The sequence below is a fragment of the Microtus ochrogaster genome, chromosome 6, assembly GCF_000317375.1.
Source record: "Microtus ochrogaster isolate Prairie Vole_2 chromosome 6, MicOch1.0, whole genome shotgun sequence".
Lineage (NCBI taxonomy): Eukaryota > Metazoa > Chordata > Mammalia > Rodentia > Cricetidae > Microtus > Microtus ochrogaster.
The window spans coordinates 53,943,910-53,966,650 of record NC_022013.1 but is presented as its reverse complement, the minus strand read 5'-3'; the positions used below and the strand labels follow the sequence as shown (position 1 = coordinate 53,966,650).

General features: G+C 38.0%; 1 protein-coding gene and 1 pseudogene across 8 annotated transcripts in view; one reads left to right on the top strand and one right to left on the bottom strand.

The window, feature by feature from the left end:
- Nrg3 (neuregulin 3) overlaps nt 1–22,741 on the bottom strand; it is a 985,750-nt gene that overhangs the window by 938,351 nt on the left and 24,658 nt on the right. The gene's annotated exons all lie outside the window — the stretch shown is intronic.
- On the top strand, nt 7,216–8,203 carry LOC113456194 (annotated as a pseudogene).

The window sequence follows — 22,741 nt, the reverse complement described above, 5'->3', positions numbered from 1 at the left end:
ACTTGAAACTATGGTTCAAAGCCAAACAAAACCAAGATGTAAAGTTTTTATCACATATCTACATGCTATCTAATTAATCCAAGCTCACTGAAGGGGAAATCTCTGGTGCCCCTGGATCTAAAGTTGTAGACAGCTGAACACAGTGGCACAGGCCTTTAATCCCAGCACTCAGGAGGCAGAAGCAGACAGATTTCTATGAGTTTGAGGTGAGCCTGCTCTACACAGCAAGTTCCAGGACAGGTATGGCTATACAGAGAGACTCTGCCTCAAAAAATTAAAGTATGTAGCTAAATCCGAGAAGGAATCTTGCAAAGCATTGAGTAAAATTCAGAGGGTGGCACAAGTTGTTCACCGCAGGAAGGAAAGAGGAAAACCCTAGCCTGGTTGCCAAATACAGCTTGGGAATTCAAATCGCTGTCTTTCTAAATTATTTTTATGTTATCAATGAAAATACTAAAATTATATGATGATTAATTGATTTAAAGAAGATCCAAAATTAGTATCTATTGCCTGGAAGCAAGTATTTCTTTTAAAATACATATGAGAAAATAAGCATATTGCTGGTTTAGCTGCTTTAGCAGGCTAGTTTATACTATCCAACAGCTAAGAAATCTGCCCTCTGGGTGCTATGCCCATTCCCGATCTCCTTACTCCCACTGACATGCTAAATGATGCTTTGACCCTAAGTTACCTCCTACTACTTTTCTCCATAAACCCTATGGGGTCTGACAGGCTTCACTGCAAGTTTATCATGCATTCTCCATGTACTCAGCATCCATTCAACAGTAATTAGCACTTCCACTCAGAATTTGAGACATAATGAAACTGCTGGCGTGCAGCCCCTTTGAGAGCACACACGTCCTATAAATATTCTCCTTGTGATTCTTGGGTGCCAGAGACTCTGCTTACCCTGCAGCTGAAGAAAATAACAAGGTGGGTTTACAAATACACAAACCTAATACAACGCCATAAGTATAATGTCATTCTGAATGAAATATCTCATGACAGAGAAGAATATAAAATAGAGACGAAGATGAGCTGGAGAAAGGCTTCACGAGAGAAATACTATGTGAGTATCCGGTACCCAGGAGAAGCTGAGTATTTTTAGGACACTGTCGCCCAAGAAAGACACACTGCCTCTGGGGAATTGGATAAACAAGAAGTGAACACACAGAAGAGCTGCGGGTCGACGAGGAGGCTGGGCTCAGTACATAAAGGCAGTCTGCCCTGCCATATAAGAAATTCTGTTTGATTGAGGAAGTAGAGTAGTTACTCTGCACATAGATGGGTGATGCGGTCAGAGGTATGGTTTCTAATAGCAATGTGCTAAATGACACAGGAGAAACTTGATAATAAGTGAACATGTAAGAAATACTAAAGTTTCTGTTTATGTCATAGCAAAATTTGAATTACTGGTAGAGGCAAGAGAAAAGGTAAATAGACTTGCAACCATGATGTACTCAATGGGCTCTTTCTTCACTACAGAAATCATTACACTGTGTGTCATCCCACAGAGCGAACTAGTCCCATCTACATAGCTTCGGGTTGTTCTGCCTTCTTTCCTTCCAAGCTATCCAAGAGAACATTTTCAAGCAAGTCCTTGACACATGTAATTCTTTAAGAAATAAAACTGAGGCTTTCAAACAGGTTTTTAAGAATTACCATTCGAAAAGTGTAGAGCTTATAGGTAAACATAAATTCTTATCTCAAGAATGAAGGAAAGGATGGAATGATTTACAGTTTACATAGGAAACCAGTATTAATTGGTACCTAAACTGACTTCTTCAAAGATAAGATATAGGAGTAACATTATGCTATATATAATCTAATAAAGGAAGAAAAGCCTTTTAAAATATTTCAACATTTATTCCTAACTTAAAATATATTGCAAATTAAAAGCTGTAGGTTTTTTCTTCAATAGCACCCTGAAAAATTTATTACTTACAGTCTTCCATTTACACCCAGAAGCAGAGTAAGGATAAAAAGAAACACAATGAATGAAACACAAAAGGACTAATTATATGAGGGAAATGTGCAGAATTTTTACAAAGATGAACAACTTTAAGTAGAAGAATAAATGTTGCTATATGTCAAGACAACGCCAGTTTACAGTCAGAATTTCAGGGAAGTCAAGGCAGCAGGACCTTGACATAGCTGGTCACTTCACATCTGTTGTCATGAGCAGACAGAAATAAATGCACTCATGCCTGCCTATTTGCTTTCTTGTTAACGCTGAGTTAGAAATTTTCCCCATTATTACACCATTCAGATATCTTTGTCTAGGTAATGATGTCTTCCCACATTAATTAACTTAAGATAATCCTCCACAGACATGACCATCACCATTTGTTTAACTATGTAAAGATGTGTTACATTCTTTTAACTATGTCAAGAAGTGTTTCATTTATTTATGTTGCAGAATATTAGTTTAACTACAAAAAAAAAGATGTACTACATTTGTTTATGCTGCAAAATATTTGACTATGTGAAGATCTGTTTAACTATGTAAAGATGTGTTGCTATTTTCCCTTGCCTGCCTAAGGCAACTAATTGATCTAATAAAAAGCTGAACAGCCAAAAGCAAGGGAGGGAGGTAGAGGCATGACTTGCAGACAGGTAGAGTAAGTAGGAGGAGGAACTTAGGCTCCAGGAAAAAGAAAAGACGATGACAGGCATGTCAGGGGCCAGACAGACAGACACAGTGGAAGCAGGAAAGTAGGACACAACTTGAAAGGAAAGAAAGGAGAAACACCCTGAGGCGAAATGCAAATGAATAGAAACAGGTTAAATTCCATTAAAAGAACCTGTGGGGGAAGCCGAAGCTAAGGTTGAGCATTCATAATTAATAATAAGTCTCGGTGTCTTCATTTGAGAGCTTCTGGGTGGCCCCAGAAGAAAATTCCAACTGCATCACTCAATGCTGAAAATCTTACATTAAGACTCTCTTCCCAAGTGATTCTAGATTTGGTTATGTCAACAGTTATAACTAACCATAAAGTAACTAGCAACGAATAAATAGGAAATACCACAGATCAGATGTATGTAAATAATCAAAATTATTCACTATGTCCTATATCTCCATAAAAAAACACTTTGGCATATATTAATATTTAAATATAAACATGTAATAAGAATTATAATGCAAGTTATAAATCATATGAGAATTAATAAGATATCTTATGAGAGGGAAAACACTAACAGCAGGAGAACCTGAACCAAACAAAGCCTTATGGCATTTATGGAAGAGATGGAGTTGCTATTATAATATGTACTGAAAAGTGTCTCAAATGAGATAATGAGGTAGAAGAATTCAAAACCAACACAGGACAATATGAGCTCATAAAGCACAATTAAGAAAATAAAAATAAATAACCAAAAGTTAAACATAAGAAAAATAAAGCTCATTAGAAATTAAAGTGGAAATTAGTCTGATGATGTAATGGAATTCCATTTCCCTCTTGATGTGGGAATGATTTCTTATTAATAAAGAAACTGCCTAGGCCCATTTCATAGGCCAACCCTTAGGTAGGCGGAGAAAACAGAACAGGATGCTGGGAGAAAGAAGCTGAGTCAGGGAGTCGCCATGGTTCTCCCACGCCAGATAGACGCAGGTTAAGATCATTCCTGGTAAGCCGGCTCGTGGACTACATAGAATAATAGAAATGGGTTAGATTAATATGTAAGAGCTAGCCAATAAGAGGCTGGAACTAATGGGTCAGGCAGTGATTAAAAGAATACATTTCCATGTAATTATTTCGGGGCATAAGCTAAGCTAGCCATGTGGGCGGCCAGGTGCCGGGGACGCAGCCCCGCCGCTCTTATTTCAACACCCTCTCATCTGAGTAACAAGGTATTCAGTTATCGTCTACCTATTTGTTGTAATAAGTGTTGGCACTAACTCGGCAGAAGAATCTAGGAGTTGGTGTAACCCAGCATTCCCTTCTGACACAGGTGACAACATGAGCCAGGAAATTTGGAGATATATTGAAAGATTAGTAATGTATGTATAATTAGCCCAGAAAGCTTTATGGAAGAAATTCCTCTAAAAGTTATCGTCATTGAATAAAATCGTTTAGCCACAGCCTATCATACACATATCAACATATAAGACGTTAGGAAAAACATGTACAGAAATGAGTGTAACTATAAGAATAGAACAAATGTCTCTTCATCTAAAGATTAAATAATTGTTATTGGAATATGTATTTAACAAGAAAAGATGTTCATAAACCATGAATTAAATAAGCACATTATATCCAGATAAGTAATCCTATGTCTTATGAAATATCATATATACCAATATTTAATATTACATATACAATGTATTAAAATTTGGGAATATATATAAAATAAAATGGTTGTTAATATTTTTGGCTTGGAATAAATGCAGAATGCCATTCCAATTTAAATTAAAATTCCAAATTGAAAAATTCCAAATTAAAGAAGGAAGTGCTATTTGGGGGAGAAAAGTAACAAAAATCTACAGCAAAATAATGTCACAGACTACTTATTTTTTAAAGGTAGTTAGTTCTGCCTTAGTTCTTTGTGAAGCCTAAGACTGGAAGGTGAGACCCACGTTGAGTGTGCTGAGACTAGGGTACCAGGGCCAGGAATGAAAGCTGAACTTGCTACAGAAACAAAGGCAACCTCAGTGAGTTTTCCCTTTGCGAGTGGTAGGGGTGATGGGCTGTAACTTGAAGAGTCTACGTAGTCTATGGCAGAAACAGGTGACAGCAGAGAAGCAACCAAGAGATTATGTCGTATGAAACCCACTTTTTCCTGGGGTACTCCCTACCTAATGCTGTAAAACTAAAGTCAAATTGCTCTTCCTAAAGATGCACTTACTCCTGAGGCCATAAAACATTAACTTCCTCTGAATTCTAACATAATCCCATTGTCATTTGGTGCTTGCTGTTCATTCTGCCTGGAGGTCTGTCTTCAAATGCTAGTTTATTGTTATTTAATTTTCATATATTTGTGTCTTTGGGGGTGTAATGAAGGTGAAAGAGGAACTAGAAAATAATAAAACCTTGCAGCAGCAAAACTGCTTTTCCAGAGGGAAAGAGAATCAAGGTCAGCTCTCCTGGTCTGTATCATCCACATCAATTACCGCTATCTTTGCCTTGCTCCGATCTTACATTTGCCCTTCAAACAGAATCCTTTGGAGGCATCTCTGAATCATTTTGTGGGACTTTAAGTGGGCTGGCTCCTAATCTTTTGGTAGTCTTGGTTTGGATATCTTAAATCTCTTCAACAACACATCTCACCTTACATCAATTTGGAGGCATATGTTGTGTTCATAATTTGCAAAATCTGTGTAATCAATGAGCCAGATACCTCTTAAGATGTGGGCTTGATCTATCATACACACATACACACAAATTCACACAATTTGTTTCTAAATCATTTGAAGCAATATTAAATTTGATGATGCTGATGGAAATATCCAACCAATACTACTTTAAATTCCTAATATATGGTGTACACTTAATTTCATGTACACATACAAAGTATAATAATCAACCCCTAGTATTTCCAAATAAATAATTTTTTCTAAGTATAGTTAATCTTTAGTAATTGTACACATTTGCAAAGACACTGTGATGTTTCAGTATCCATAGTCACAATGTTCTGAACAAATAAGGGTTACATTTCCATCTTTTATCATTATTTTATATTTGGAAGCCTTGTGTTCCTCTACAGTTTTCCATTAAATATTGAATATATTACAGTGAATCACAGTTCCTCCATGAAGCTACACAAAACAAAATTGAACTCCTTCTGTTTGAGTCCTCATTATCAAATTGCCTCCCACATTTTCCAAGTTTTAGTAATCATTATTCTATATTCAGATAGACTTTTTAACATCCAAAAATAATATGAAATAATATAGACTTTGCCTTTCTGTCTGCAATTTAGCATAGTGTCTTCCAGTTCCAGTTCCATACATTTCAATGAAAATGAGACGATGCCATTTGTGTACATGTGAATAATATTTTATTCAATATATACCCCATGTTCTTCACTCATTCGTCCATAAATGGACCTGGGTGAAGTATCTCAGCTCTGTGAACAGTGAATAATGCCGCATCAAACAGCGGAACAGAGGTATCTTCTTTATCATCCAGATCTCAATTCCGCTGACTAAAGACTCAAATATTGAATAGCCAGACCATGTAGTCATTCTCGTTTTAGTTTTTGAAGGAACTTCTGTAATTGTCTCATAATGCTGACACTAATCAATTTTCTCAACAATAATATGCAAAGGTTCCCTGTTCTCTGCATCCAAATAAGGATCAGTTATTGTTTATCTTTTTGGGAACAGATATTGTAACTGAGGTGAGGTCATATCTCTTTGTGGTTTTAATTTGCATTTTGATGTGCCAAAAGCCTAATAAAAAAGCATTTTATTTTCCTAAATATATTGACCTGCTGAGTATCTTCTTTTGAGGATGTCTTTTCAGATCTAGTCCAACCCATTTGTGGATGGATTATCTGGCTTTTATTGCTGTTATTTAGTTCTTTATATATTCTGAATATGAATTATTTGTCAGGTAAATGATTTGGGAAAAGTCTTTCATCTTCTAAATTATCCTTTTATTTTGTTGACTGTTTCTTTTGCTATGTACAACCACTTTCTATTTTTGCTTTTGCTATTTATTCTTTTGGAATCTTATAAAACCTAAACAAAAAAAAATACTGTCTGCATTGATGACTTGAACTGCTTATCATATGATTTCATTTAATAATTTCCTAATTTCTGATCTTATATATGTCTTTCATCCACTGTAACTTTTTGGAAGGAGTGAGTATGATTTTTATACATCAATGATAAACACAGAGAAAGAAATCATGAAAGTGATCCTACTAACAATCACAAAAGGAAAAAAAAGATCTAGGACTAAATTTACCAAGGAAGAGACTACTATAGTAAAAATTACAAAGCACTAATAAAAGAAATTCACGAGACTCAAAGACATGAAAAAAACCTCTCATCAAGGACTGGAAGCATTAACACTGTTGAAATTGCCTGTATTGCCCAAAGGTTTTATAGACACCATAAAATTCTTATGAGAATGCCAAAGATGGCCTGCCCTATCCTTGCACAGCCATGCGACAAAAGCAGGGCAGCACAGGAAGCCAACTGTAGGGACACACTGCAGCCAGAAACCAAGGAGGAGCCAGGCCACCACTGTTAGGACTATGACATCCTGACATGAAGATGTCAACTGTGATTCATATTTAAAAGAAAATTTTTGAGGTCCCAGAAACAAGTGTTTAATTTGCTATGGTTACATTCTTTGTGTATCTTTGTGAAAGTGAGACAAAGACAACAAGGCACAGAAATGACCAACCAGTGCAAGAGTAGATTTTTATGTGTCCTAAGGCGTGGAAACTTTCTCTGCAGGGCAACTACAGTCTTTTACCTGTCCCTACTGCAGAAAAATAAATGGGCTACACGGAAACATCTTTTCAAGAGCATATTACTTCTGAACATGCAGAAACATCAACAGAAGTGATTGGTTGCATATGTGCAGCATTACCTGAGGCAATCCTAATCATGTTAAAGATGGTTTTGCAGTTCATCTGACCCCGATGCCCATAGCGATTTAGCTGACTCTAGTGGTATTTGACATGTACTTAGAATGTTTTGCCCTGGTTGGGAATTAGAAGGACCTCATGGTCATAGGTTAAGCATGCAGTTTACTAGCCGTTCTACTGGTGAATCTCATCTTTTCTGAGTTCATACTCTCCAAGCACTAGAGAAGTCATGGGTACTATAGCTAACTGTTATCTCTGATACAAGGAGTGAGATGTTCTGCTTAACTGCCTGGGCTCTTCTGCTTCTCAGTTGCAATAACTGCAAATGCTCCACTAGCAGCACTGTGCACAGGCGGTATGGCAAAAACTGGAGACAGCTCACAACACAAGCCGGCACACTAACACCATAACAGTCACACAGTCCACAACCACAGCCAACACATAAAGCAGTCAGCAGCCTCCTCAGAACTCTCAATTCCTTTTAACGAGGTCAAATGGTCCCAAAAGGTCGGAAGCAGAGTGCCAGCCCATGGAAAGTCAGAATGCAGATCACAGTCTGTTCATCCAGGAGCTCCTGATGTTCACATTAGTGCACTAAGAAAGCTCACTCTCAGGTAAGGATGAGCAAAGGGAGGTTGCAAATTTGAGTAATGAGAGCTAAATACATTAACAATACATATATGTGCTTAGATACTGTTTTAGAAAATTTAAATTTAAAAATGTGTAGTAAAGGAATAGAGCCTCCACACCTCCTCTTTGATGACCTCACCACTCACAGACAATGTCCTCTCTGCTATAATTGCCAGTTAGGGGAAAAACAGCTATCCTGGATTTGTTTAGTGATTGTAATTTCAGATCTATCACTCTTGTTACATTATGTACATTCAAAAGGAATATATATGTATATATATTTTAATCATTTCCACTTAACATGATTTTTACTTCTTGCACGTTAATGTAGGTAGGGGGGAACGTGATTTCTGCCTCCTGCACCTTGACATGCAAAAGGTTCCCTAATATCACACATTCCAACTGAAGACAAAACTTGAAATCAAATAAAGATGCCTTGTGTATAAAGAATAAAAACTGCTAGTATGTTTTACCTATATATTGTATAAGGTTTTCTGCAGCATACGTGAGTTTCAGTGACCTTATTATTTAAAAATTAAATGCAAGAAATAAAACTTAAAAAATAAAATTGCAAATAAATAATTTGAAAAGCAAGGCACAAAACTTCCCCAACATTATTCAGGGAATACAGGAAAGAGTAGCTTTTGAATAGTGTCTGCCTGACTATTCACCCTTATAAAAGAGACGCCTATTCACAAACTCTGCTCTGCCATAGAATCAGGGGTTGCTAGCAAGTGTGCTGTTCTACTGTGTGACTTTCCTGCCTCCCTTAAACCATCTTATCCATGCAAAGCCCAGCCTGTCTCTACTGTATGAGTAGAAGACATAATCTGATGTGCACCGTCTTTGCGCCCTTAAAACAAATCTTGCTTTTGTTTGTTGAAACCTTATGCAGTAGATCGGTAAAACTTTCATAGCAAATGTACTCTAAACAAAAATGTTATAAACATACTAAAAAGTATGGACAGTATCTCCAGTAAATGGTGCTGGGGCAAGTGGATAACCACACACACAAAACTAAATTTTGACCCCTGTAAGTTTTCCTATACCCAAATGCACATTTCCCCTCAACCATGTGGAACAGTATAATTCCTAGAAAGAATTCTTCACTTGAAGGGTTTGACTAAGTACTTTCCAGACAGTTCCTTAAATGATCCCAATGGTGATTCAACAGATGTCTGTTTGATGAAAAATGAGTTATGTTTTGCATTTACTGCCCCCTCAAAGCAACAATTGGAACAGGATGGCTTTGTAGCATAACTAAACCAAAGCAAAGTTTGTGTGCCTCAGGAATATTGTAACAATAGTTAGTGAGGTGAAATAAATCAAAGGGCAAAGGGCAGTAGATTGCTAAGTATCAAAAGCATCCCAAAGTTCTTTGACAGGATAAATGCAATCACTGCATTCACTACTCATGACCAGTGACATGTCAATGCAGAAAAAGAAATCCAGACTTATGGACAAGGTCAATGAATCTATTTGCAGCAGGTAAAAATACCAAGGAAAATTAAGAATGCTTTATTGGTAAAAGCAAATGCTATAATTTTCCCAGCAGTTCATGTTTGCCTAGAGTGCCTTCCTATACATTTAAAATAATTCCTAACAAATCAGAGAAGAGGTACACTCTCCTCTTACAAGGAATGTGGCAATAAAGATGGGACACCTTTATGCATCATTATTCACTGCTAAGGCAAAGCCTGGGAAAAACCATTTATGAGCAGAAAAATCCAGAAAACACGATGGATGGGGTGGTGTCTTACATGTCTTTTGCATGTAATCCAAAATATATTAGAAAGTACTTGACATAAGAATCCTGAAAGGCTGTAACAAATTACACTAGCATTTCCTCTGCCCTTATGGTAGAAGGAAAGCCCAACTGAATAATATGAGCACCAAAACTGAAGTGAGCAGCAGGGGGTGAAGGGTACAGCCCTTCAAATCCACCACTGGAAACTGTAAACCTTGACCGAACTATCAAGAAGCATTCCAAATACAGCAAAAGTAAAGTCAGATGTACCCAGATGACAAAAGTCACAGATATTCCATTGCAAAGCTTTCTTTCAACTTCATTTGAACTTAGCATCCATCACTTGACAGACTTTTTTCTATTCAAAAATAAAAGAAAGTGAGCCTGCCCGGGTTTCCTTAAACATTAGTTATGGAAACACATTATGCTCCCCAAAGCTGATAAGAATTAGTTTCTACAATGCCCAGCGCTCTCAGTTTTGTTCATGTCAAGGGACAACTTGAAGGGGGCTCTGGGAAAGCATGTTTTTTAAAAATACATGAAGCGACTTCTGTGACATGCTAGACAGACTGCACATGGTGGATGGTAAACCTGTGCACCGAGAGCAAGAACAGTTACCGCTTCCATCACGTGATCATTTCAGTTGTCCATGTCATTTTTCCTCCTCAAACAGTTGTGCACAGCTGCCTCCATAGTTAAAAAAGAGTTTTACCCAAAATCTATTCTCAATTTAATTAATACAGAGGGTTCTCTTATTTTCAAATACGCGAAAGTGCTTTCTTTCCTTCTGTCATGCATCGTTTCCCCCATGCATCTAGCCATTCAGCTTATTCACAGGACACAAGGAAATAACCTTTGCAGCCGCTATTTCATTCTGAAGACACAGGGAGTGGTTGGAGATAAAAAGCCAGATAAAACAAGCTCGTTGCTAGCTTTAATCAGAGGAGGTTATTATGCACCATGAGATGTGTAAACTGTTTATAGAGATCAGGGTAAGGAGATATGAATTTCAAATGAGGGTTGTGAAGTAGAAAACTCTTAATGTAAAGTGGATCTGAATTGGTTCTTGAATAAGTTAAATGATTTAAGTGTACTTAATAATTTAATTTCAATCTAACCTGGCAAAAATCAGACAACATATTATCAAGGTTCTTCTATTAACCAGGATATGTTTACAATCTGTGGTTGGTTATTTATATTTTTAGCCATCGTATTATCTAATTAGGGAAGCGGTATAAGCTAAAAGTATAAGTTTTAGGATGGGCCAGAATTGTGCCAAAGTTTTAGATTCCTCTGGGAAATAACATTATGGGCCAGCATCCACATTCATAATAGTACTATACTTCCAGTTCTATCATCCATCAAATGAAAATGTTCATAGTCTCCACTTTGAGACATTTTGTGAAAATTGAATTGGAAAATGTACCAGATCATGGAATAACGTGAGGAGACACTACCCAGCAGAAAGGTAAGACATTGTTATGTATCACCAGTTGCTCAAGCAAGTCTGGAGATGCCTAAATATAAGCACAAACCAAGTCTGGAGCTGGCATGACCTGTCTCTGTACTTAAGTATTCGCTCACGGTCAGTTTTTATGTACCTGACACCAGAATGGCACACTCACATTTGTGAAAGTACCAAGAATTCACTAATTTACTCTTAGTGATGCTGCTTACAGTCCAACTATGCCAATGCTTATATTCCATTTAGTCTGGAACTGGAAGATGGATGATCTCAAAGCTCCACCCTATAATGTGTGAAAACTCATTTCCAGTTGTTTGCATGACACACAGATCTTTTAAAAGTCACTTTCTTCATACTACTTCTTATTGGGTTTCTTGCGTTTGATCAAAATTCAAACTATGTGGCCACATAGATGAAACAATAAAAATGGTGAAAATGTTAGATGCCCACTAAGTATTTACGGAGGAGAAGAGAAACAGCCATTTCAGCTATGGGACAAACTAGAATGAAGTAGACTTCTATTGTCCTTGCCTGCTAGGACAGGAGACAGGAGGACACTTGACAGGTGGTGAATCTGAATTCAGATAAACTCCACATCTTTATTAAAACTAGAATGGGGACTGAAAATGCATAAAATATGCAGTATTCTAATCACACATCAGTTACATGTTGAAGTGATATTTTAATACATATTTATTTATATTCATGTACGTATATGAATATATATGTCAGATAAACTGCTGAAATAAACTTGTACATGTATTTACATATGGCTCACTGTGTACTAATGAACTGCTCATCTTGCTGGAGAGGCAAGAGCTCCCTGTCCTGGGAGAAGAAAAATATCCATTTCTTCGAATCATTAAGCTCCTCTGATTTGTGACTCACCACAGTTTGGAGACATTGTGAGGAAGAGCATGAGTCTTTTGTGTGTCATCAGAGAGATTGAAACTGCATTCACAGTGGGGAGACTCCCAAGAGCTCCCAGGAATTGTAGGATAACTCCAGGTTCCCTAAGAGTTGATCCGAGCAAGAAGCTGGCTTGTTACATTCTCCTGACCATTGATGGTGATCAATAAACATTCTATGTTCATAATGCCAAGTAGGTGCATATTGCAGTGGAGTTGAAAAAGAAAGAGCAATGCCACAGCTGAACACAGAATGTAATCAGGCATTCTATTTGATGTTTTGGTTTTATTGTGAAAATATACAGCTACGATATATGTAAAGGTGAGTTGACTATTATAAGAGCCTTTAAAATATTCTAATTGATCAGCACCTACATTAATCTTTGTACACCCAAGAAGAAAGTCCGCCTTCTGTCAGTTTGTAGAACCTGGTCTCCCTAAGCCAGGAGCAGCCATGGGGTACAGATATTTAACATCCAACGCAAAATATCAAGCACATGTAGTAGACAGTAGGCTCTTGGAAGTGGAGGATAGAAAAGCAAATAGACCTAGATCTGAATGGTTCTTAAAACATTAAAAGACCTTTTTATGGAGGAGTCGGACAACATATATCCCATTGTTGCCACAAAAAAGTCATAAATTTTATTAGCTAATTTTCCAAGGGAATAGTCCATTAATGAGGATGAGACTGTTTTAATAAAATATAAATTACCCCAGTGTAAGGCACTTGCCCACAAGACCCTCACTAAGAACGAAACTGGGGCCTTCATAGGATATAACAATAATGAGTCATAATAAAGATCAGGTGTGGGTATTTGTGCTCCTCGTTTACTTTCACACTTAGTTTGAATCATAGATAACCTACAAATTGCTTAAGGGAGGCACTGTTTCCCTCCTTCTGTGCATGAGGGGGCACAACCAGAGTTTATACCTAGTAGATAGCCGAAGGAAGAGTAAAATTCGAGTCTCTAGAAGGTAATCTGCAAATTTTAGAACAAACTCTGCATCCACTCTGAGGGTTCCCTATTTGCAGTAATTTTATTACTAAAGTTTCTGACAGAATCCATGGGCATGATCTGTGGGAATGGAAATGTTAAACAAGAATGGAAAGTTGTATAAAAATGAGTATAAAAATAATTAAACATGTAATTTTAAATATCTAAAAGTGTTTTCATTACAAAAGCAATACATATCAATTATGAAAATATAAACAAGAATAGTTAAAATTACTTATAATCCATGAATCAGAAAAAAACCTATCATTAATTTGTCAATAACTACTGAAATGTATACATGGGTGACATTTGATGCATGTAGCAGCTAGTATGTGGCATTTAGAAACCAGACCTACAGAGGCCACTCTGCACAGTCTACATAGCTAGACCACTGGTTACAAAAGCCACAGATTTGTGCTATTCATTTAATGGAATCATTATATCTCACAGATTTTGAACCTCCTTTCCTAAAAGTGACAAAAGGTTAAACGTCTTTTAAAGTACATATTCATTCAAATTGGAGAAACTGTGCTGTCTGTCCTAGAAAAGCAAAGCCTTGGGGTCACAGTGGCCTTGGTGCATTTGTTGACCATCTCTACGATGCTGGGAAGAAGCTACTAAGTGGGACAAGGTAAGAAAGAGTAAGAACAGCCTCTTCTCTCCTTTAAGGTCATAAACATTAGGCCTATAACAGCATTTGGCTGTGCATGAGAGCACCGGTCAATGGTAAGCCTCAGCTCATTATTCCAAAGGTGGGGTGGAAGAGAAGTCTAGCTTTCACTATTTTTTTTTTATTTGAAGCTCCATTACAGCCTCTGCTAAATTAACCTTTCTTAAGTAAGCCCTTGGTTACTCCATCAACGTACCTTGAATAAATCCAACCATAAAACTGATTAAAGATGGTGCCGTCTTCTACATTGCTTCCCACATATTATCTGACCTTCCTCCCCACAGTCCCTTCTGGAAGCACGTTCAATCATTTCCACTTTAAAGATTTGGAAATTAAGCCTTGGAGACATTAATTAGCTTGCATAAGTTTACACACCAGATTTATCTGTCTCCATTGCCAGGCTCTTAGCACCATATTCAACTGCCTTTAGAATATTGACCAGGGGAGGACAGACACAATATATCAAGTTAAATGAGCACAGCTAGGAAAAAAAGAGACTTTGAAGGTCTGGTTCCTACCAGTCTTCTATCTTATCATGCAAGAACCCCTTAGCTTCAGTCACATGGTTCTTAAGATGCAGGGGATCTTTAGTTCTCTTCCCACAGAATGTCCTCATCCCTGCCATCAGCTTTACTTGCACATGGCCTTCCCCGTTCGTAGCCTAACAAAAGAGCTCAACCTCAGCATTGTAGCATTAAGGCCTTTTGTCAAAAGCATTTCCTTCTTCATCAACTGCTGAATATTCTCTTTGCCTAGTTCCATCATAGCATGAAAACATGAAGTCAATTTTACAGCAATTGGTACAAACAACACTCTATGTTCAAAACCACATGTGTCTCTCTGACCCTGTCATCACATGTCCTCATTCAAAGCCTGAATAAAATGAAAAAGGAAGGAAGGAAGGAGGGAGGGAGGGAGGGAGGGAGGAAAAAAGATAGAAGGAAAGAAGGCAAACAACATTTCTGGAAAGCATAACCTGAAAATATTAGCAACCAGTCTGTTTCTTAGTAAATATAATTTTGTTCATTTTCTCTTTCTGCTTGCCTTCACTTTATAATCTTTGGTAATTAAGATTTATTCCTACTATAGTTCAGAATACATTTCCTAAGTATAATGGAAATCCTAAAATAGGTAGTTATGATTCTTTTTTTTTTTTTAAAAAAAAAAAAGGTTCTTCCCTAGGAAGGGAGATAATCTTAAGAAATCCTTGATTTCCAGCTTCCCTCATTTTGGGCAGCCAAAATGCAAGGGATGGAAATATATTTCCTAAGTATAATGGAAATCCTAAAATAGGTAGTTATGATTCTTTTTTTTTTTTTAAAAAAAAAAAAGGTTCTTCCCTAGGAAGGCATTGTTTTTGTGTTTTTGTTTAGGCTCTTTAGATATCCGGCACCCAAAGTAACTCAAATTAATTCTGCTGCATCACTCCTTATAGAATTGGAAGGTTTCTTTGTTTTGTTTTACTTGTTTGTTTGTTTGTTTGTTTGTTTTGGTGAACAGAAAAATTTAGAAGTAAAAAACACGGTTTCAAAAAGAAGTATACTTAGAATAAACAACAGAGGAAGAAATGTCTTCCTGATAGTCTCATTGAAGAAGCAAGTTATAGGTCACAAAGGGACAAGTGCAAATTATTGCCTCCGTCAACGAAACAGTAAAGGTGGGTGGGCTAGGAATCCCTTAGGTCCTGCCACAAAAGTCTACAGAGGGGTCATTTCCTGTGTATCAAAAAGCATCTATGGGCCAAGAGCTGGTCAAAAGTGAAAGCCCTCTAGGGACTGGTAGTGCCTTAAGTGAGGGAGTCAGGGACAGGGGTGACTGTGGGTGAACTACCATGGTTTCTACTATGGCAAGCTTTACTCTGTACTAGCGTTTTAGCTGAAAATGTCACATTCTGCTTGGTCAAAAGTAAATGAATTCTCCTAGTGGCTAATTGACATGATTAGCAACAATTTGACCAAATGCCAAAATACCTCCTAATGCCTTGCTGATAAAGACATAGTAATAAGACTCAAAACTAAAGGAAGCCTTTGGCATGAGCCAAATTGATGGGGAAGAAGTGACTATCATAATATTGGTAACTAAATTAAAGTACGTTTTTCTGGAAATAATATCTGCTGACACAAATTTTGATACTTTCCAAGGATAAACTCCACTGCCTGACTTGGTTTTATTTTAAGGAGAAGTTTTCAGAACAAGTCCTAAGTTTAAAACTTAGGCAAGTTTAAAAACTTGCCACAGTGGCTCTTCTCAGCAGTTCCCTTGTGCAGGAAAGGAGCATCTGTGGTATTCATGTCCAGTCAGAGCTGCAGCTCCATGTTCCCAAACAGCTGTGATGGCATTGCTATCTCCATTTCAGAGAACAAGAATTCTTAGCTCTAAGTGAGGTTTTTAAGCCACCCAAAGCAGAGTGCCTTATGTGTTCACTAGGTTATCTCTTATCCCTATCTTTTCTTTATAAATTAATCATGACTTGATTTCCTGAGGTATGTCTTCATTGAACACTGCTAAGTGCTCAAGAATCTAATCTTCAAGGACCATATTGTTATCACCATTAAAGTAACCTGGATATTATTAATTTTTTGCTTACTATGAACATCTTCCAGCTTTGGGAGGTTTGCCTTTGGTGACTGTTGGAAGCTAACGTGGGAGAAGAGGAGAACCAATATTTTACTTGCTGTCTAGTGGAAGCAGAGCAAGCATAGATGATGAAGGAGGGGGCAGTCAATCATTCGCAGATTATCATTTGCCACCACCACCAAATGTCCCCCTGCTGGATACCAGTGTATACTTTGACCTTAAATATGTTAATTGAAAAGGCCGCATAGGCGGAAAGATAAATAATTCATTCACTCCACTAGCTAAGAGTTCAGAAATCTTTAGATATATCAGATTAAGCGATTCTTAGTGCACAATGGTACAAAGGTCACTCATTCAATATGGATTTTAAAGTAAAGGGAAAGGGACCCAACTTGAGAGCAATGGATGATGTGAGAGCAGACGTACAGCATTTCATTAACAAGCAGAGATGGTTGGTGGTGGCACACATGTTAATCTCAGCACTCAAGAGGCAGAAGCAGATGAGTCTCTGTGAGTTCAAGGCCAGACTGGTCTACAGAGTGTCTTCTTTCATACCAGCATTCAGTTTAGTTTTCTCTACCTAGCTCTGCCCTGCCACAAGCCAAAGCAGTTTCTTTATTACCCAATGATAATAAAACAAATTCACGGCATGCAGAGGGGAACCCCACATCAACTAGCTTGTGTTTAAATATTATTGCTATCTAAGAACATAATTTGTAACTATGGATTCCATTTTCCTAGAGAGAAAAGAAACTATGTTGGTTTTTCATAGCTACAACTAACTTCTTCTTCCGTTACTTTTCCAGGAGTCCTCAAGGCACTGCCAACAAAACAGTCTTCCTTGCAGTGTAGTAGCTCATATGCCAAGAAACACTCACTGGTTTCAGCCAAATATGGATCAATAAGCAATAAGCATTTCTGAAAAAATCTAGTGTATGTCCTATGAGCTGGAACCCTGGATCAAGAGCTCAAATGGAGCAAGTAAACACCAATCATTAGGAAGGGAAAAGGTACTTGAATAAAGCCAGCCAATCTGTTTCTAGCAAAATCAGAATGAGAACTCAGATTTTTCTGTTGCCTCAATCAGGTCTCTAAGACGGCTAGCCACAGAAGTGGGTGTGGCTGGTGTTTATAGCTGCAGTGGGACACTGACTCACAGACTTGCCTGACTGGCTCATGGAAATATCTGTAAACTTTACAACAACAATAAGAAGATACTGACCATGCCAAGGTTCAAATGAAACAGTCATTGTAATAATCATTGATGTGGGATGTGCTTCTGCATATGTGTTGCTCTTATCGGTTAATGAATAAAGTTGCTTTGGTCTATGGTAGGGCGGAATATAGCCAGGCTGGAAGACATATAGAGAGAGAGTAGGTGGAGCCAAGGAGACACATTGCTACTGAAGGAGAAGAACATGCCTTACCCATAGACCACAGCCTTGTGGTGATACACATATTAAAAGAAATTGCTTAATTTAAGATGTAAGCGTTAGTTAATAAGAAGTCTGAGATAATAGGCCAAGCAGTGTTGTAATTAATATAGTTTTTGTGTGATTATTTGGGTCTGGGTGTCCGAAAAACCAAGTGCAGCCACATCTTAGAATCCATGGTGGTACCAAGTGATAACATCTAAGAAAGATGCTCCTTGCTAGTAGAGACAGATAGGTGTGTCAGTGTGTCATTCATTGCTAAGGGAAAGGTAATGGTTAATAATTACTGTCACCTTTGCAGGGCCTTAAGATCACCATGGACCCAAAACTCTGTGCATGTCAATGAGGAATTTTCTAGATTATGTTAACTAAGGTGTGAAGACCCAACCTAAATATGGGTAGTACCATTCCATGGGCTAAAGTCCTTCTCTGAATAAAAATGAGTCAGGGAGCTAATTACAAGCATTCATTATTCACTATTCTGATTACTCTTGGGGGGGGGGTGCAATGCAACAAGCTGACTCCTGCCCTAGACAGCACACCTTCACTGCAGGGAGGAACTATATCTCCTGCACACCTGCCCTGCAGGGAAAACTATACTTCCTGAAATTGTGAGCCAAAATCAACCACTTGTTTGAATTTGCATTTTTCCAGTATTCTGTCACAGAAACAAGACATATAAAACTGATACAGGTCATATACCTAAAAGCACTGTTTCAAAAAAAAACAAAAACAAAAACAAAAAAACAATCCGAATCAAGTAAGCTTGAAAAAAAACCTTACTCCCTCCACAAATCACAAAATATAAGCTATAGAAATATTCAAGTTTTTTTCTCTAATAACTGAAAAAATAACCTTAAAGGTTTAGACTTTCTAAAACGTATATACCGATTATGCAGTCACAAATGGTTCCAATACAGAACATCAGAATCCATATAATGTGTCAATCTAGGCATAAATACAGTGAGGAGATATTTTTTAAGCTATGTGAAAAACAGTATTAATCTTTTGCAGAGGGCAACAGCTATTCACCAGAAGTAATGTCTTGCAAGAACAGAGCAAGGGCTGGGAACGTGACTTGGTGGATAAAGTGTCTATTGTACAAGCACAAGGACCAAGATCCAGATACCCAGTACCCATGTGAAAGGTAACTAGGTAATGCAGTCACCTATATTCCCAGCACTGGTAAGACTGAGACAGGCTATGCCTGAGGCAATATGGTTTTCTAGAATAGTCTATGAGCTATGGGATCTCAAGAGACCTTTGATAAATAAAACGGAGAATGATGGAGATATAAACCAGGTATCAACTCTGGATCTCCACAAACATCCAGCACACACATGTCCACACGCACGCACACACACACACACACACACACACACACACACACACACACCTACACTTATGTAAGCATGCATATATACTTGCATGCACTTCACACACATACAAATGCAAAGCCTAAGGAGAAGGAAGAGGAGAGGAGAGGAAGGTATTAATAACAACAACAAAACAACATATCCATAGCTCTCAAACTTCATTTAGCTTTCAGAAGAAGCTTAAACCATGATGAAAACCATTACAAGAGCACACAGAGTTACTGAGTAATGTCCCATTGAATTGTGCAAAGAGATTGTTCTATCTTCCGCTTGGACTGTTTAAGTTTTAACTGTGAATGCAAAAGATAATATTATTGTTAAAGTCTTGTGTGATCCCAAAGTGTGGAAAGAATGGTCTGATGAAAGAGCTTTTCACACCTTAACCATGTAAACTCAGCTCTGTGGTCCCAGAGTGAGTGCATCTGGCTACCCTAAGGCTTTTCAGCTAACAGCATGCTCTGAAGACCTAGAGAAATGAGAATTCTGGAGTGTTTGCAAGGACCTCAGAAGGCACATTACTTTCAACAAGGAAATGTTGACAGAGCACATTGACCTAGGAAAAAATGATAAGTGATTTGTGAATGAGTAAAAAATAAAAACTGAGTTCATTTGGGAATGATGTGGATTCATAAGCAATAAATCAGTCTGAATGAGTGTTCCCCTTTTAGAAAGTTAAACAGCAGTGCATGATACTAAATTCATGAATGATACAAAACTGGGGGAACAATGAGAATACTGTAAGATATAGTCAACAGGACCCTGGTCTGGAGATCTATTCTTGGTCCTGAACTTAAACATCAAGATCATCTTGACAGTAATAAGAATTTCAGCTTTTTAGTAGGAGATTTTCAGGGCACTAAGCTTTTTCTTTTTTAAAGATCCATTAAACTTTAAGGAATCTGTGTTTTTACAACACTCTTAGGTAGGTACAATGGTACATGAAGATCTTATAGAGGAGAAAATTTGGGCTCTGGAAAGATAACTTTAAAAAAAATGCAGCTGTTTAAAAGAAAGGATTGAGATTTTGGGGTAAACTGTTTCATTCCCCAAAACAGTCACCAAGAAACAGCCAGGAAATGTGAAGTCCAGCTTCTATGAAGACAAATCAGATGACGCTACTGGATTGGCCTAGGGAGAAAACGATTTGGAGTCTGCTGCCATGGCTTCAAGTTACCCTTTTGGCTCCAAGTAGGGGAGCCAATAGACGTACACTGAAGGTAATATTGAAGGTAAGAATATGAGGTTTTAAAATATTGAACACTGTCTGCACGTTGGAGGGAAGGTCTAAGGAGACGTCGAGCTGCCTTGTCACTGAAATCAAACAGAGACTTGCAGTCATTGCTCTTAGTGATTTAAACAAGGAATGCTGACGAAACTGACTTCTCTCAAACTCGGATTCCTGGAGGATGCAAATGCATGGCCAACCATGTAACCATAATGATGAAGATGCATCCTAGAGTCTCAGCGATGGATACTGGACTGTTCTTCATCATTAGCATCTTCTGCATAGCAGTGATCTCTAATGTGAATATTCAATGTGAGGCTCAGTTCTCTGTTGGAATCCTTGAATAAGTTTGCACCATCTTCAGATTTTTTAACGTGAAAAAGACCACATAGCAGTTGAACGTGTTTGTTTTCCTTCACTCTGCACCATTGCCCCGAAACAACAATGATTTGCACTACTTAAGCAAGGCCTTTCGGAGACAGCTAATGAGGCAGTCAAGCCCTTGTGACTGAAGCTCTCCAGATGTGTTTACTGGAGTGTTGGAAGCCTTGCCCTCCCAGCCATGGGCTATACAAGTTCTCAGCACACTTCTATCTTTCCACTTATATTAGCTACTGTTATTCAAACAGAAATACCAACGACAGCAATTTGGCTACAATGGATGTCTCCATGCAACATTTATCTGCCTTCTGGAAGTCTGCTGAGCTGTGTTTACACCAGCTTATTTAATTTTGTTTGCGTTTATCATGTTAACCCAGTGCTTGGGCACTCATGAGTTAGTATAGAGAAAAGCACAGACATGACTTGTGCCTAATCTTTTATGAGAAACACAGCTGGTCCTATCACTGTTCCTAGCATATCTGGAAAGGATTTTAAGATATAATTACATGTCTTGCACCTGCACGGCAGGTGGTAAACACATGCCTGGAGGGTAGGGTGCTGAGTCCGAAGGAAAACCAAAAAGGTTTTTTCTTCCTGTTTTACTTTTTTTTTTTTATTTAAGTAAAGCAATCCATTTTCTGTTATTTATTTATTTATTTCTGCTATGGAATATTTAGGTCAAATATCTTTGGAGCTATTTTTGAATGTAAGTGAACAGTTTGAGGGAGACGGTGGAGAAGGACATTGAAAATGTGATTGGGTTATGAAATCAGGCCTTTTCTCATCACCAGTGGGAACACACTGGCCATGCTACTTAACTCCTCCCACTTCAGGCTCTGTCCAATGAAATGGAGACAATCAGAGCACCTGTCCCATTGGACGCTCTCAGGAATGGACTGCGGGGTTGAGGCTCACAGTCATGCAGTTACACTGGAATATAAATGTTTAGGAATATAAATGTTAGAATTAACTACAATGTCAAAGATTTTAAAGTCGAAGAGGGAGTGGCAGCAACCACTTGACCAGTGTTCTCTCCATCCTGGGGCCGCTTGTCAACTTTCTATCCTACTTTCAATCAAGTACTCAGTGAGCAAGCCATGAACTTCTACAAAAAAAAAGGAGAAGAAGTATTTAAGACTGGATAGTATAATCAGCAACCATTTATGTCTCTGAACTCCACTGGGCAAATCTCAAATCAAGCCTCTGTCCCAGATCTGTCCCGTCTATGGGCAGTTATCTATTTCTTGTATTCTCACATGGTCAGAAGCAGAAAGAGGATACAAGCCCTCTTGTGTTTCTTCTTAAGAAGCTAATTCCACTATGAGGCTCTCCCAACATGACATAATTGCATCTGATGTCTCCTTCTTGCACAGGTTTAAAGTGATGTTCCATGGTATGAATCACAGTAGATATTCACCCCAAATCAGGACACCTTCACCTCTGTAACCTGAATACCCAATTCCCTTGTACCACTTCACCAAAGTTCTCATTCCATTACCTTAAGAAAAGAAGTCTTGATTTTGGGGCTTCAGCTTGCATATGACTAAGAAAAGGGTACCCTGTGACAACAACCTCAGAGACACCAGTGAAAATTTTCACAAAATATGTAGAACATAAAGCAAGTTATGAAAGCCCTCTTAGATGCAGGAGCTACAATTACCAGTGTCTGAAATCAAGCTTCACTGTGAAAGTGACCTGATCATTCCTATTCCTATAGACACACACATACACATACACACACACACACACACACACACACACACACACACACACATACATACACACACACAAG